Below are 18,332 nucleotides of genomic sequence, written 5' to 3' on the forward strand. Positions count from 1 at the left end.
ATCACATGAGCTTTAAATGTACAATGCATTTTTAAACATAACCAAGTTGCATTTGATTATTTTAGAGCTACTGTAACAACCTGGTGACAGACACAGAGCTCTGCAGTGCAAATAAATGAAGTGCTACATTTTATTTAAGGAGCTTCTTTTTCAGATGGAAAATAATAATAATCCTAACTGAATAGCACCTTATCGGCTGTGCCTACCAGCAGAAATTTTCATATCTGCCGATACCGATAAACGTGTTTTTAAGCTTTTATCAGCCGGTACCAATATTGTGCTGATAATATTGTGCATCCCTAATTCAAAGTAAAAATACTGAATGTTCAAACTAAATGTGCAGTTTTGCAAACCCCTATTCATATGTTGTAGAAATTAGGGATGTTCAATACCCCCTTTTTCCAGATTGGTACCAGTACAAATACTCCTTCATGAGAGCTTACCAATATTACTTGTACGTTTTATACATAAAATTTAAATTCACAGTGACAGATCATTCTGACAAAGACAGCACAGTCACTCTGCCATTAAGTCCAAAATAAAACACAAACAAGTCTCTCTTAGATTACTCTGATTCTTTTTTGATGAATTCACAACAGTGCAAAATAAAACTTACAACTGTCAGAGTTTATGCATTTTTTAAAAATAAGCTGAAGAGCAAAATAAAACAGTTGCAGTTAACACTCCCTAGTTCATCTATGTTGTCTGAACAGGACCTGAGGCATATTTGCCGTGGCGTTAAACCACAACAAGTGGCAGCAACTACTGGCGAGGAGGTTTTACTTGATGTAAGATTTTTTTGCCTTGAGTATCGGCTGCTGGTGTCAGCCTGATACCCAATCCCGATACCAGTACTCGCCCATCCCTATTAACAATCCCTGAAGCTGTCTGTAAACTGACTTTCACGTAGCAAGATCTTGACGAGATTTGCACAAGACTTTCACAAAACTTTCATGAGACTTGCTGAATGACATCATCACTGAGGATCTCCTAACTGCTTAATGACACATTGGAAGGGCAGGCTTCAAATGCCCAAGGCTCTGTCCCCAACAGGCCTCCAGGGCTATCCAATCAGAGGAAGAGGGGGTTTGTGGAGCAGGGAGCCTTAAAGAAACAGCAGCTCAAACAAAGTGTTTCAGACAGAGAGTGAAAAAGGATGAGAGACAGAAGAAGACTTCATTTATTTTAAGCTAAGTCGAATTAAGTTTTCTGTACAAAGATAAGACAGTTGTGATTTTAACAAACGGAGGAGGTGAGAGCTTGTCAAATATTTCTCGGAGGAGGAGCAGATTCTGGGAATTTTTCTATGCTATTTATTTTCCATGTGTGACTGTTATTTTCCATGACGTACTGAAAACATGGTCTAAATTTATCCAGGTTTTCCTAAAGGCCTGGGAACTCTTTCTGCGGCATTAGCTTCTGGTATCCTGTATGTTTGTTTCTCTATGTTACATAACAGCAGCTTAAATTCAGAGCCTGAGCAGTGTGTTGAAAATGAAAATAAAAATGTAAATACTTCTTTTTTTTTTTAACAGGTTTTTCTTTTGGTGAACAGAATCCTACATGAGACAGCAGAATGCTCTAACTCTTACAAGGTTGTAACTGGCTTTGGTAATCCTCAGGAGGGGGCACTGACCTTTGAAATGGATTTCTGCCAGCTGGAAAAAAAAGTTATGGGAATGAGTTTAGAAAGCCATTATGGGATGAAAACAGAAGATATGTCATTCCTCTTTTTCTGCTCTTGAATTCAGGCATGTTTGAGTTATGAAAAAGATGTGAAGAAGATGAAAAAGAGAAATGAGCTCAACTATAGCTGACTACCTCACAATTAAAAATAAAAAAACACATTTTACGAACATCTTTAAATCAAAAGAGCAGCCCCGTTTTCGCTTACTCTTTAGCTGGAAGCCGTAAAGATAACTCCTGGTGTTCTCTCCCTGCCATCACATGAACTGTTGTTTCTTTGTGATGATTTAAGCATTTTGAAAATGTCTTAACACCATCTGAGCTCTTCTGCTCCTGCATTAGTTCCAGCTCTGTGCGAATTCATAACTTGACATTTACAACTCACTCGAGTGCCACCAGGGTGATTTAGTGCGGCCGGGTGGCATTTCTGCCTCTCTGACATGCAGATGATATCATCCTTCCCATGAACGACTGCCACGTAAAGAAGAAACACTAAAGCATCACGTTCAGCAGGAGTCTGCCAGCGGCTCTGCACTGCCCTGCCGGGGGAGACCAAGGTCACGCTCAAACAACCGTGTTTCTGCAGAGCCAGAACAGCAGAGAGGGCAAATAGATGCCCTGCAGCAAGTGCACATACAAGCGTGTGTGTGTGAGAGAGAGAGCAACAAAGACGTGACTCCACAGGCCCAATACAGTGTGTGTGTATGTGTGTGTGAGTGCGTGCAGTCTCTAACTCTCAGGAGAGCCCTGTGGCTCTCTGAGCCATACATCTCATAAATAAAGCAGGATTTCCTTCAGCTGTAGCTGTGAGTCAGTGTGTGTGTGTGCGTGTGTGAGAGGCGGAGACAAACAAAGTGCACAAATGGATTGGGGGGGGGCTATCATATTGCTTCATTGAACAACTGAATCAACTTCCCATCACACAGCAGCACAATTCAGAACAAATGAATGAAGACATGACATGCACTCCATTCATGTTCATGATCCATTAAAACATGTTTGGGGCAGAATTATAAGGTTAGTGTCTTTTAACGCTAAAAGACAATTCTTCCAAGCCAACTGAGAGGTAACTAATCAAGAAAGCAGGAAATCAAAGAAAAAAAAAGATGCTTTGGATTAAAAACAACTGCAACAATTCAAGTGAAAAACTCCAGGATGTGGGATGAGTCAGGTAAGGGACTCATGAAAGTTTTAGAAGCTGCTGGAGCATCTGGGGACTTGTTTGTAGGAGCATCGCTGCGGCAGATTGCAGTCAACTACAGAGCTCCTCCTGACATGAGACTTTTGGATAATAAACAGCCACTTATTTTAAAACAAGAGGTTGCTTTAAGCTGTAGAGACAGATTCAAGAGTTGGAGAGTAAGTAAAGCAGCACAGTAGCATACAGAGTGTACAGAGAGAAGATAGCAAAGCGGTAAAGTGTCCTGGCAACAGTTTCCCCCCTCATTAGGTCATAATCAAGCACTCAACAAAACCAGTGATAAACTGTTGTGGGGAGAGCTGGTTGGACTGAAAAGACTACATTCAGGACCAGAGCGCAACAAAGGGGAGAGGGGGCATGAGTCTTTGAGAATTGGTGACAGGCAGTGGGTCAGCACATCACAACTATCAACTACTGTAACTGTGGTAGCTCTGGGAAAAGCTACACAGATGCATAAAAACTGCACATTGCCGACTTTGTTTTTAAAGAGGGGGTATTGTGCTTTTTTCAAGGCTTTATTCCGACGTTCCAAGGCCCACACGGTGGATTTACATGATTTACAGCACAATAAATCACCATTTATTGCTGGCTGGTGTTTAATAAACCCTTAGCTCCGCCTCTGTCTGATATGCGGCTGTCTCTTTTAGGCTCCCTACTCCACATACCTCCTTCTCTCCGATTGGCTAGCCCACAGACGGCCTGTCAGGCACAACTTTGGTGTTAGAGGCCCAACTCTCCAACATGTTATAAACCAGTTTTTGTTGACCTCATGATTGTGAAGATCCCTTGAAGATAAAGGGATTTCTTTAAAATATAAACATGTTGAGGTTTGAAAGTCTGCACATTTAGTTTAGACATCCAGCATTGTTACTTTACATCAATGTTTATATCAATTTGTTGGCTACAGGGTGTTTGCCTTCTGACCCTGGGCCTTGTAGTAGGGATGGGTACCTCTCACATTTTAAACGATACGGTTCTGATTCCTGGTACCTAGCAATCGGTACCGGTACTTAACGGTACCAGTTTTCGATACTTTTTTGTGTTTATGTGGTAAAAAATATCAATTTGTTTAATAATAGAATATAAAAATACTTGGATTTAACATATTTATTCTTCAGTATATAACCTTGCAATGCTGTCCTGCATGTCATGTCCAGCATGGAAAATCACCTACTCTTCCACTCCCTCACAGTCACAAGGATGCACTTAGGTACCTAAACATGGTACCTTTTGGTTTTATCTGAATCGGTACCCAGTACTTTTGACAGAATTTGGTCGGTACCTATAAAAGTATTTCGGTACCCATCCCTACCTTGTAGCGTGAATGCATGAATTAAAAAGCCTCACAGCCAGTTTCCTCTGCTAACTGTCCATTATAAAGTGTCTGCTGTGTCTTGTCTTGTTCACAGTAACTCTGACACATACGAGTGAGCTGGTGGCAAGTTTTCACTAGAATTGAATTCCATCCATATAATCCCTCCTTTAATGCATGTCCCAGCAAACACACGCACACTATTGATACGCCTAAAGAAGCACACACTTTCTCACTCTCTGTGGTTTGTGTGGGCTCTTCTAATCACAGAGATTTCTCAATGATCCTGGAGGATAAACATAAAAAGACGTTTCTAATTCTCACTGCAGGCTGAAGACTCCTGAGTCATCAATGTGTTTACGCTCAGGGGGAGTGTCGGAGTGATGAAATCACAATCATTTCAGTGCAACTGGACATCCAGTGCGTGCTTATAGATCGTGACCCAGAGGTTTGCACGCCATGTGGCACAGAGAGCTGAGAGTGTGCGTTATTTCAAATCCAGCAAATTGCAGAACAAGCTTATTGCAGTGACCCATGTCTGGTTGAAGGTGTGCTAATCGGGAAAATCAGCAGATTTCTTAAGACTAAAGACGGCACAGTCACAGAGTCTTCTCTGAGTTACACTTCTGTTATTCACCTTCACGCTGAAGAGGCTGTGAAACAACTCACACAGCAGAACAAGCATGCTTTCCTCTACTAAGAAAAAAGATTTAACTGTGTGCAGGTTAGTATTTTTCAATCTTTAATGAAATGCTTCATGCCTGTGGCTACAACTTGAAAAAAAAATGAGAAGCAGAAAACATTCAGTGTTGATTAAATATGCATGTGCCATAGTGAATAAATTTGCTTATTATGCTACTTCTTTGTTATCTACACCTTGTACAAGACGTTCATTCAGAAATATTAAATTAGTGAGTTTAGATATCAGTGTTTCAGCTCAAGTTTAACTTCTGGACTTGTGTTTTGATCACCTTAAAGCAGAATAATCAGACATCAGTTTTCTAAATTTAGCTTGTAGTTACCTCTGGAATTAATGTTAATAAGATGCAGCTGCTTTAACTTGCTGCCAGAAATGTTCGCCATTTTATCCTGTGACAGCGGGGGGGGGCACAGAAACAGCTGCTGAATCCTGTTGGAAGCTGAAGGCGTCTGTTCGCTCGCATAAAGAAGCCACGATAGGGTGAAGTGTTTCCATGCTTTTCCTGCCTGAACTTCACGGCCAGCAGGTGAAAGGAACAGCTGGAAACGTGTCGTGTCATGGAGGAAGATTGTGTGTCCGTGTTTCAGTCCTTTCCCGGGCTAACATTAAAGCTGACAGTGCGTTGGTAATTGGTCATTCCAAATCAGGATTAATCAGGGCAGAAAATGTCGTGGGATCAGAGATTCCTCTGGATCAAAGCGGGAGCGGTATTATCTCAGTTTGCAGGAGACACAAGGTCTGTTTCAACTAGAGTTAACATTAAAGAGATGAGAAACGAAGCAAAAGGTTACGGTGGAAGGAAATTATCCACATGCCTGTGTCACAAAATGTGAGCAGCATATGGACTTTTTCAGCTCTCATTGGGGAAAATCACTTAACAAGTGTGAATCATAATGTTTACTCGGGCTGCGGTGCCTTTCAGAGTGTTCACAGTTGCAGTGAGGATTGTCAATGAGGCTGAACCTCGGAGGGACGCAGCGTGTAGCGTGGGCTGCGGCGCTCTGAGGGACACTTTGGATCGTGGATCCTTCTGTGAAATGCAGATAAGGCCTCGCACTCTGGGTGAGATAACTCTATGTTTGTCTACATAGTGACGGTCTGTGCGTCTGCACAGCCATAGGGGAGAACGTCCACTTAATTAAATCAATTAGAGCATGAAGGGCCTGCAAAGCCTTGGCTGAAAACAACACGATGGAACAAACTCAAACTAAAGACTCAACTTCAAACGTGTGTGAGCTACAGAAATCTCTACATTTCATATGCCATCCTGATCACTGATCACTCCGAGCAGCATGCGCAACAATGATGCAAATTTCAAATCTAACACGGACATGCTTTTAAAATCCTTAAAGCTGGGGTATTCTGCACTAAACATGCTGATTTCCAAACAGCCACATATTCATATGTTGTAGAAATCGCTGAATCTGTCTGTAAACAAAACGGTCCTCTCGTTATATAATGTCATTGCTTAAAAATAGGACTGTGTACCTTTCATATTTGAAACCATATGGTACCAATGCCTGGCTGGTACCTGGCAGTCGGTATCGGTACTCGATTTCCTGTACTTTTTTTGCATTTATGCAATGAAAAAAAGAATTTGTTAATAAAATCTCCCTTTTTTCAATTTATCATATTTATTCTTCAATATATAACCTTGCAATGCTGTGTTCATTGTCCAGCATGGAAAATGGTCTACTCTTCCTCTCCCTCACAGTCACAAGGATGCGTTAGGTATCTGAAAATGGTACCTTTCGATTTTACGTGAATCGGTACCCGGTACTTTTGACAGGATTCGGTTGGTACCTATAAAAGTACCTAATTACTCATGCCTCTTTAGAAAATTTTTCACCAGTACTGAAAAGTTGGAGGTACGGGCCTCAAACACCAAGGTCTGTCCATAGCTCTTCCCGCCGCACAGGCCTTTAAAACGCTGGACAATTAAAGAGAAGGTGATTTGTTGAAAGGGGAGCTTAGAGTGAGAAAACTAGGATCATTTTTAGCAATAAAATGTAAAGCTACTCAAGGGTGACAACAGGGACCGAATAAACCCTAAAAATGCACAATACCCCTCTTTAAAGCCAAATTTTGTCCTGTCTTTAACCGTAAATAGTGTTACTGTAAGATAGATGATTGTGTAAGAGTTTTCTCCTCTCTTAGCTGGAGGCGTTTCATGCTTTCAAATACACACACAGCCTGAAACAAACTAAGGCAGCTAACATGGCTCCCTGCTGTCGAGTTTAAACAACAGGCTGAGGACAGGAACAATAGCACAGATATTTGGACACTGTGAGCATTATCTGTCATTGTTTTGCCAGGAAATCCTAAGTTTTTGATAGTTTTGATGGGAAAAATGTCAATTTTCATGATGAACCTGTGCTCAAGTGTGTGTGCAGACGTACATGAGGTCCTGAACTTTGGTCCAAGGTTTATCGTCTCCTGCTAAGAGGTCTTGGGTTTCACTGCTCTCTCTGTCTCCCTTCATGGCTTTAAGTACCAATTTTCTACTGTGTAATATGAACCCCACACACACACTGGAGGAGAATGTGGGGGAGCTGATGGCTCCTGATTACTATTTAACAAGCAGTTCTCAGTCTGTTTATGAATTTATGGACGTGTTTCTCTGTAGGGAGAGGAAGGGTCAAATTTACAATCTTCCTGAAAGTAATCTCCCACAAGACCACAGGAGGTTTACAGTTTCCTGAAGTCCTGAGTCTTTTGTCTTCTGTCACGTAAAACAAAAAAGTGTCAAAAATGAGAATACTTTGAAGTCACAATCTTCTGTTATCACCACTTAGGCCACCTCAGGTCACAACACCATCATGCATCATCCACACACCACAGAGTCCACGGCTGGGGCTTTGTGTGGGTGTGCAGCTGAGATACAGTACCATGGTCTACCCCTCAGTGTCACAGAGACGGATTAGGCTCAGCGCCCGGTGATGACACAAGGACACTGGAGCCAGCAGCCTGTTAGTTCAGTTGTTGGGCACGAATTAGGAAGTGGCGGAGGAGGGAGGTGATGATAGAGATGAAGGACGAGGAGGAGGAGTGAGTGGACAAACTAACAGGAACAAAGAGGAAGCAAAGAAGAGAGGACTGAAACTCTAAACCTCTGAGAAGAAGCAGGAAAAACGAAGGTGTTGGTTACAGGATTAAGAGACGGAGGCTTCTGTCTGGATATCAACTGTTTGTCCAGAGCGGTGAAGCCTTAGTTTTTGTTTATGTGCTGACTGAAACCAGAATGACAAACTGGACCAAATTTACACAACATGACAACCTGTGCCTTCTGTTTCATTCTACCACAAATCCTCTTCCTCAGTCATGGGATCACAGACAGGGGGTCTATTGTCATAACGGGAGGTTCTGTCCGTTTAATGGCCGTCCATTCCTCAGATTAGACATGATTACAATGACAATAGGTTGACCTTTATCTCACCACCAACATTATGTCTGCTGACCGCCCATCTGTGCCTACACTTATTAATTCCTGCCCCTCTCCGACAGAGATTAGGGAGGCAAACGCTTGTTCGACACAAAGACTAAATACCAAATTTGACAATGATGTCTACTCCATGCACTGTTTCTCCTAGAGGAACAAACCTGGATTCACAAAGGAACTGTAAACACACAAGGCAGTTAGTCAAGGATGTAAAACTGTTGTTTTTGTCAGAGAATCTCTTTAACTTTGAGTCATAAACTTTGAGAGGATAAAGCAAGCAGACTTAGTTACATTACTGTGTAATAAATGCATTCTTGAGAGGTCAAGCCTCTAAAATTGCAATGAATTACAGTATTATCATCTAGGGTGCATACCACCATTAAAGGTTAAAAGAATCAGGTGAAACCAATGCAGAAAAGGGACAAGATTGATAACTGATAGTGGTTAACTGGGATATTTGGGGCCTTGAGCAACACTGCTTTAAAAACAGACATGACTCTGTAGTGGAACTCACTGCATGGGCTCAAATTCACTTCAGAAACCCCCATCTGTGAACACACAATGAGGTGAGTGGTAGAAAGATTAACCAGTTATAAAAATCAGCCTCTGTTTTCTCCTGTTTTGATCGAGGTTCATGATAAACTCTGGACTTACATGAGTTGTTTCTGTCAACAGGTCAAGCCTCGTACACGAGCTGAAGCAGTGAAACATTTACCACAGCTTGTAAATATTTAGTCTCATCCTATTCAAAGGTATGAATTATTTACCATATAAAGTGCTCTGAAAAATGGTAGGTACTAGACAAGTACTTTGAATCTAACTATGAGTTTTTCTGCAGTTTTCAAGGGTTAGGGAGCAAGATAAAAAAAATCCACAGTCTAACAGAAATAATTGATTTTAGCTTTGTGGATAAGAAATATTAAACTTTTTAGATATTGCTATGTATCCTCTCTTACGTGAAAAACTGAAATGATCTTCACTGATAATCAAGAGTATGTCTCTGCTGATAGAAGCTAAAGTAAGTCTCAAATGCTTCAAAAAATGTAACAGTTTTGGCCTTGGAGAAAGTTGGACAAATTGAGATGTTACTACACAGCTTCGAGTTCAAACGTTTTTCATGGACATTATTCTATGACAGTGGATATTCATTCATTCATTGAGTTAATTTTTGACAAATGGATTAATCATTATATGTGGTAGATTATTAAATGAGTGTGTGAGGTCAAAAGCTTGCACATTTTTATTCAAGACACAGAATTAACTCTTAGCTAGTTTCAGAGATTCAGAAAGATTCAATGTTGAAGTTTTATGATATCTACAACACTGTGTACATGTTTAAAAGGTTTTTTCATGATGAAAATTCTGCTATCAGCTCTCCAAGTTGATGATGATTACTTTTATTTCCTCAACGTGAAAGTAACGGGAACAGCATGCAGGAAATCATTTGATCTGCTCAAAGGTTGAAACACTGAGCAAACAAAGGTGTTTAATGCAGACTTTTACTGTGAACACCTTGCAGTTGTTTTTCGAAAGGTTTTAATTTTTAACTAGTTATGGTTCAGCAGAACAGACAAGATCAAATTCCAGCCAGATAAAAAGAAATCACAGCAATCTCACAAGGTTCATGAGATTAAAAAGTGAGCCACCTGTGAGGAATATTTTAACACTGTTCAAAACTAATCTTTGCTGATGAGATAATAAGCTCGGTCCTCATGTTTTTCTTTTTTTATGTGTGTGTGTTTGATTGCAGAGTAACGAGCCGTGATGAATTAATCTGCTGGTTTCTCTCCACAGTGAAGCTTGATGAACCTTAAATGTTTTCACACTCTGTAAGTGATTAAGTGTCACACCGTGCACATCCTGTTCTTCGTGGAGTTTGTCAAACAGAGTGCAGCTTTAACTTTAAAATATTTAGCTTTAAGGGTTTATTTAAATTTTTACTTGACAGTGTTTCATATTAGGTACCATGGGTCTAGAATATGCTATCTTTTCATGATGAAGTTCAATAATTATAAATTTATTAATCCAGGATAATTAAACAATGAAAAATCTGTTCGTTAATAATGTAACTGGCTGTTGAATAATGAATTTGGAGATGGGATGAAGGACTACCTTATTTAAAGAGGACTAACCTGTCGCAACTCAATGTAATTAGTATGAGGATGCTCCTCAGAATGTTTTAAATTGTTTTTTTTTTTTATTATTGCACAACTTTTTTAAGTTGTCTGTTACTTTTTTCTCCCAATTCCATTTTTTTTTGACAAAACTCTTAAAATTAACATATATTTTTCATGATAATGTGTCTTCCTCTCACTACTCTCTACTTCATATACTTTTTTTAATGATTTGAAAAGCATTAAATTCCTTTTCTAGCAACAATTAACACAGTGTCTCTACTTTATTGGACTTGAGGTTGTAGATTACTAACCCATAGACGACCACAACTGTTACTGACTAATTTTCGGTTATGTAATCAGGGAATGAGCACCAACATTACCATCATAAGTATCAGTATTTTTAAAATCTTGTACTTGAGGTAAAGTCATGAAAAGTCTAGCAATTATCTCCAGATCTTTGATATTTTATCTTGATTTGCAATAGAACCTTAATATAAATATAATGGAATAAAATAGGAAATGTGTAAGCACACTGAGTACATTTTTAACACACTTGAGGGCTTAAAAATGTCAAGTGTGCAAAGCATTCTCAATCCCTGCAAAGGCTGTGACCTTATGATGTAAGAGAGGAAGTTTCTGCAATACTGGCCCTGCAGTCTTTTATTGCACTTGCCTTCTACATACCTGTCATTGCTGAGTGAAACTTGCCCTAGACTCTGCATTAGGATCTTAAAAGAGGGTGTGTCTGCAGAAAAGGTGTGCCTGCTTTTCTTAAACGCAGAATAAGATAAATCCATATAGTAAAAACAGAACCTTGGTCTAATTCTTCTCAAGAAAACAAGAAGAAAACAGATTTACGGACACTTGGATAAGGTTTCTCCAGATGGAAGGCAGGACAATGCAATCAATCAGACATTCATAATGAGGATAGGTGCTGCAGTTACAATAAGAGCCACTAGAAACAACTGACAAGCTCTGCATGTGGCACCAGACGCCTCAGTCTATGCTGTTATGGCAAAATGTGGTTCATTGTGTGAGGTTCAGAGAAGCCCTGACTCATAAAGCACTCTGGTGGCGTACAAAAGATTAAATATCATTTTCAATTCTAGAAAAGAATAAAAAAAATGCTTCAAATAAGTTGAAGAAAGCAGATGTCTTGAAGAGAAGAGACGACTAGAGACCTGCTGTTGATTGTTGTGTCAGCCTGAGCTCACAGGCCTTTGAGAAGTGGTAAAAATGTCGGAAAATACATGACTGACTGGTGTTAAACTACACGTTTGATAGTGAGAATGATCATTTAAGCCGAACAAACGCTCTATTGAAGCAAAACAAGCACAAATGCAGGATAAAGCGAGGCTCTCGCTGCTCCACTTCACCCACTCAGTGGACAAAGACCCAGCGTCAAATGTAGAAAGTGAGACGAGAAAGCTGCCATTTCTGAGGCAACTTTTACGACTGTTTGAGAGAAACACAAACACAAACAAGAATACAACTTCAGCTGGTTTTTAGAGCCAGAAAAAAAGCAGGGTATCCCGTCTGACTGTTCTAACTTAACACACTTGGTTTGCGGTTGCAGCCTTACCTTAGTGTTCACTCCAGTGAGAATGGGCAAACGGCGACACACACCAAAAACAGAACCGAAGGAGCCAAACAATAAAAACTAACCCGAGACAAAGCGACAATAACTGGTTTTACATCCACATATCACCGGATATCCAGATATTTCTTTCTTTTACAACACAGACTAAGCATGTACTGCCCAACCTCGCGTATTTTTCTGTCGCAGGCTGACTGCCTTCTCATCAATCACTCACGTCAAGCTGAACCGCATGGACTTTACACTTCCGGTTTGATATTTCAAAATAAAACAGCGAATGGGTCGCTGCTTTGCACAACTTGCAGCTGTATTATCTGACTTAACTTGACCACTTGTGTTGTTACCATTCTGGACTGTGCAGGACTTATTATTATTATTATTATTATTATTATTATTATTATTATTATTATTATTATTATCAATAATAATACTAATAATAATAATAATATTAATATTAATAATAATAACATCTCTTCAGTCTTCAGTCAAGAGTCTTCAAGAAAAAAACTCTGACTGAACAATCTTACGATACTTTTTTTGATAATACATAAAAAAGTAAGATTATCAAAGAATGAAGTACACAAGATAAATACATAAAATCAATTACTCATAAAAAAAATTAAACAAAATGTTTTATTTATGGTGAGGTTAAAACTACACTTCACCCCTAATGTGTTCAATATCTCTTCACCATCTTAGTATTTATATTTTTTTATCTTTACATAATGAGTTTGTGCAAGTTTTATAATAATATATTAGTTCTTAACATACTTCTTGTAATAAAATAATTCAGCACATATTTTTCTATTCGAGATTGATTTTTTTTTACATCATTCTATTTCATATATTATTATTGTAATTTTTGCACTTTCCTTGTTTCTTGTTCTCAAATTTCCCAATTGAGGAGAACAAGTAAAAGGGTTGTCTTCTTACACCTTATGTAAAGTTATAGGATTTGGATCATGTTTGCATTACACAATATTTAGCAAAATACCCTGATGCAAAATTTTTGACTATTAGTTTATCTAAATTCACTCCAATTCAACCAAAAGTAGCTTAAAAACAAAGTTACCTTTGAAATAGCTATTAAAAAGTAGAGGCTTTTACTTTGAAAGTACAGTTCTTGTCTTCCGGCGCTAATCAGCTGTTTTCCGTGAGCTTGTCTGCCGGTCCCGTTGTTGACGTCACCAACGCCGGGACTCGCACAGGACAACGCCAGAGGAGAAGGGACCGAGTCTACGGGACTATAACGCCCCTTACTGATTATAAAAAGGAAGTTAGATTATTACTACAAACTGAACTTTATTTAAAACTTTCTGAGAGCTCTCTGCATCCCTTTAGAAATAAAACGGCAAAACTACAAGCAATAAAAAATGAGATTATACATGTAATTATATTTTGTAAGTTGATATCAAATTTTATTATCCAACACAAACCTGTCCAGTTTTGACCGGATACATCAGCTCAGGTTTTTGAATCAAGATGCTATGTTCAACTTAAATCAACTTAAAGCCCCAGTGAGGAGTTTTTGTCTGGTTTACTGTCACTTTCACTGTCAGAAAAATATGACTTTTAACGAGCCGTGTGTTTGTTTTGAAACTAATTTTCTTTCTTCAAGTCAACGTTTTAGGTAAGGTATTAATCAGTACAGTTATGTAGCACTGTTTTTTAAGGTAACAGGTAAAGTTGTAAGTTTGTACTAAATGTCAGTAGCTAGCTATATGTAGCGCTAGCAGCCCGATACTAAGATGTATCCATAAGCTAATGTGACAACAAGCAAACTGTCAGTTCATACAGTAGTTTAGTGGCTGTCCATACATAGCACTCCTGACAGCTCAATGCTGCGAGAAGTGTCGGAAATGTGTATTTTTAGTACTAGCATGAGCATTGGCATGACATGACAGGGTTCACCTGAGTCCTGGTCATGTCAGAGCTAACGTAATCTCACTCACATTTCACTGATGGACTCTCAGACCACTGCACAATAACTGCTGCATGTGGGTTGGAATGAACATTATCACAAACAGCTTAGCCCTTTTAGCCTTTAGCTTGGGCTGTATCACTTAAGCTTTCTTCTGCTTTTCTGTCCTTTTTCTGTTTGACACTTAGGCTCCTATGTTCTCTGTCACTGCAAAATTAATCACAGAAACCATTTTCAGCAGGAAAAACACAACTCTCTCTTCTTGCTTCTCAACTTTGTCTTCAACATTTGCTTTATTTTATTTTATTTCAAATTTAACCACTACTTTAGTTCATAATTTAATAATAATTGATGAAACATGCAATTGAAATTAGTTTTTGATTTTAGAAGGCTTTTACTGACCTCCTAGCTCCTACTTTAGGGAACCACTGGTTTGAAGAATGGAGTTGAACAATGAAAACATGTTAAGTCTTGTACATGACAGACTAGAATAGCGTATTGTGCAGTGCAGTTAAATGACTGTGAGCTCTTAAAGATGTGAAGGAGTGAATCATGAGCACACAGTGACAGCATCAGAATGACATGAGCTCAGGATTTGTCATCTTATCATCAACGTTCCTTCGGGGAAGTGTCCACTATAGAGGCTGAAAATGCAATTTTTTTGCCTATAATGCTATATTGGTGCAGTTTTCATATTTAGAAATCATTTCTCTGTTGTCTCAAATATCCAATAATCACTTATTTCACTGCAAAGATAGGAAAAGCACACAGGTTCAAACACATAAATTTGTTTCTTGTTCCACAGCACCCTCACCTGGCTAATTTCATTTTTACAACTAAACTGGGAAATGAACATCTTTCAGGGTTTGTTTTCAATTTTTTTATGGGATGTTAAACTGGAATTACAGACCTGGAGAAATAAAATATTTTGCTGCATCCAGAATTGAACAAATTCACTTTATTTGAAAGAAAAGTGTCTCGCTCTCAGAGATCCAGAGTCACATTGTTGGGTTTCCCATCACAAGGGGGCAGAGCGTCACAGAGGGAGCGGTAAACCTCATCACACATTCAGAACTTTACAAGACCACAGCTGCTGAGTCACTCTGATAAAACTCCTGCCTGTTATTGAACACTGTCAACAACTTACAAGAGTCCAACTAGACATTAATTACTGATAGAGGTAAAATCTGTTCCTGCTTGATTAGATTTGATGGTTAGAAAATGAGTCTCTTAAACATCTGATCTCTGGGATTTTACTGTGATTTGACCAGACCAGATACCAAACTCTGGGTGTGTTTATTGAAACAAAAAGAAGAGACTCCAAGGCACTCTCTTAATACTATTAAAATGCCTTTATTTTTATCAGCATGGTCATGTGGACTTTAAAAACATGCAAAAAATTTTTGCATGACTTCCTGATGAAGGCTTGATGCCGAAACGAGCCGAAGTTTGTTTTTAAGGTCCACATGACCATGCCGATAAAATAAAGGCATTTTAATAGTCTCAAGAGAGTGCCTTGGAGTCTCTTCTTTCTTTTTCAAGGACCTTTTTAATCCCTTTCCAAAGAGCACCTCAATCAAACTCTGCGGAGTCCAGGTTAGCGCTCCTTCTCTTTGTCTTCTGGATGTGTTTTATTCTGCTCTGAAACTAAGTGAGTCAAGATGGGGTTTGCTTGGCTTTTGGAGCCTGTCTCAAGTGGTAATTTGAGGAACTGTTTTTTTGTTTTGTTTTGTTTTGTTTTGTTTTACACATATTTTAAACTGAACTGGAAAACTAAAGCACTTGAGTAAAAAAAAAAAAATGTCTCACTCCTGATTAAATGTTTCATACCTTGTTGCAAGCTTTGTAGCAACAGGAACGGCATAGATCTTCGCACATCTACTCCTCGGGCAGGTGTGTTAGATGAAGACAAAAGAATCCAAATTTAACAGAAGAAAACGAAAAATCCCACACACTGGCCAACTTCCTTAGAGAAAAAAACTTCAGTAATGCGCCATTTTGGTCAAAGACATTTGTCAAGCAAATGTGTGTGTCATCAGACAAAGCCATCTTAAATAGGAGTGAAAGAATTGGGGGGGGGGGGGGGGGGGGGGGCTTTGTAACAATAAAATAATAATTTTAAAAAATCATTGCCAGCTTTGGAGCATCAAAAGTGGCCAGCCTCATGTTAAATTGTTTTCATTTTTGATCAGGATAACTGAACAATCCACATCAAAACACAAAAACATCCCTCTGACGTAGATGTAATGTTATACACTGATGTTACTTCCCTGTGCGGTATTCAAAGCTGCTGCAAAAGTGTAAAACGACTGGGACAGTTTCTCTCTCATACCCTCCTCACTGAAGGCCAAGGAGGGCTTGACTTATTAATCATGGCTGAGTAACACTTGTCAGCGCTCTATCTGCCGCTGCTATAAGCAGGATGTCTTCCATTTTAGATCCACGCCCCTCATATTCTCACTCCCCACTCCAGATCATCCCACTGAGTGACTGCTGAGAGCACTGCAGCCGAGCGCAGCTTCAGTTACAGCCGCCATGGAAATACAGGTTTATTCCTACAGGAAGACGCCGTCCTCAGAGTCCGCTTGAAAAGAAGTGATGATGTGTGTGTTGAACTAGTGGCTTCTGTGCTATGTTACACATTCAAGGCCCTGGGGAATGTAAATTATGAATAATGTGCAAGACACGTGTGTGTGTGTGTGTGGATGTGTTCTTGTTGTGGGGTCAAGGGATGCAAGATTGAGTTGTCAACTTAAAGATTCCAATCAGAAATGACGCCTGTAAAAGACACGTTAAACATCTCCCTCACCAAACCTCGTCAGAACAGCAGAATAACTAAGAGCCTAACAGCATTACAAAGTAGATACCAGCGGACACAGTTGGCATCCAGCTGCCATAGCATCACCAGCCTCCATCTCCCACCAGCTCCCAGAATCTTTTGGATCTGTATTCTGGTACACGAGGCTGGGAACGAGCTGCCAGAGTGCCACCATGACAGCTGTCCATGCTTTGCTGCAGACAGAATTAGTGAGATAAACACGGCCAGAGACAGAGGGCCCCAGTTGTTGCCCAGATAAGTGAGGTGGGAGGAGAATGTGGCTCTTTTGACCTCTAGGAGATGTGAGAGAAGAAGGAAGTTATAAAGACGAGATTGCCATGTAAAACCAGAGAAAGAAAGCTATACATTACAGGTTAAATAAAGACTGATGTTTGAACTATCTTCCTGGAAAACTGAATTGGAAAAATCACATTATCATCCACATTGTTAGAGAGAATAAGGAGTTCTAGTATGTCTTAATGTAATGATGCTCATGTGACTTTGCATGCAACAGTGAAAAAGAACAAAGAGAACTCCAGCATCTAAATAAAGTGTCTGGTGACTGCTGGGGCTGAAACATCCCACCAATCCCTGCAGGGATTTAGTGGTCTGGGAACACAACACCAGGCTGATGACTGAAGATTTGCTGTGTCATATATAGAGAGCCACATCACTGCGATGGCACTGAGGGAAGTTTGAGTGGAAATGAGCACGGGAGGCTTTTAATCATGGTCATGAATTGAATGTCAGAGGACAAAGAAACACAAACTTCTGAAATGTGCCGAGGAGACAGGTGCACTCCAGCCAGAAAAAGCTACTCCTGCATAGTACTCCACCTCTGTCATCTACATGGAGAAAAATGTTCATCTAAACCCTCAGCTCTCTGATGCCACAGCTTCAGCATGATTCCTTGGCAGACTTCACTCTTGCAGTAAAGTCCCATCTTTGTTAGAAAAACTTTTATTTAATAATTTTGCATATTTATCTTCAGCGTCTGCCACATGATAATGTAATGCAATATTCTGTAAAAACACAAACTCATTGCAGAATATTTAAAAGTCACATGCTGTCAATATTCATCTCCATAAAGTGATTCATGGGTTGGAATCCCCCAAGTCATTCAGGGAAAAGTACCTTCAGCGAGTTTCTTGAATGAAGTAGAACGAGTTCTGGGACACAACAAATTTTCATCATTGGCTTTGAGCCAGATTTAAATCATACTCAGAAACATTTGGTACTGGGAAATGGGCAGAGGAAGTCATCCCTTTCCCCAATCTTTAAAGTTTGTAGAGGCCTAAGAGCATAATGTTACTTAAAGAGGGGGTCATTTTCTTTTTTAAGTCTTTATTCGGTTTCTCTCATGCCTCTGTAGTACCTTCACATGATTTAAAGCTCAATACAATTCCTATTTTCTCACGCTGGTGTTTAAGAAAACCCTAATTTCTTTTTAGCTGCTGTCTCCTTAAGGCCCCCATCTCTACAAGCTCCCTTTCCTCTGATTGGCCAGCCTTCTGCAGGTCTGTCTGCGAGACGGCTATGGG

At 39.6% G+C, this 18,332-nt stretch overlaps 1 protein-coding gene across 1 annotated transcript in view; it reads right to left on the reverse strand.

Moving 5' to 3' along the window:
• Positions 1-12,269, reverse strand: part of nck2a (NCK adaptor protein 2a) — a 42,935-nt gene extending 30,666 nt beyond the window's left edge. The window contains exon 1 of the mRNA XM_074695388.1: positions 12,038-12,269. The gene's annotated coding sequence lies outside the window, so the exon portion shown is untranslated. The remainder of the gene's footprint in view (positions 1-12,037) is intronic.
• Positions 12,270-18,332: the final 6,063 nt, after the last annotated feature.

Source organism: Halichoeres trimaculatus, unplaced genomic scaffold (assembly GCF_033239565.1).
Source record: "Halichoeres trimaculatus isolate MK-OKI-2021-1 unplaced genomic scaffold, fHalTri1.1 fHalTri1_scaffold_19, whole genome shotgun sequence".
In the NCBI taxonomy this organism is placed as follows: domain Eukaryota; kingdom Metazoa; phylum Chordata; class Actinopteri; order Labriformes; family Labridae; genus Halichoeres; species Halichoeres trimaculatus.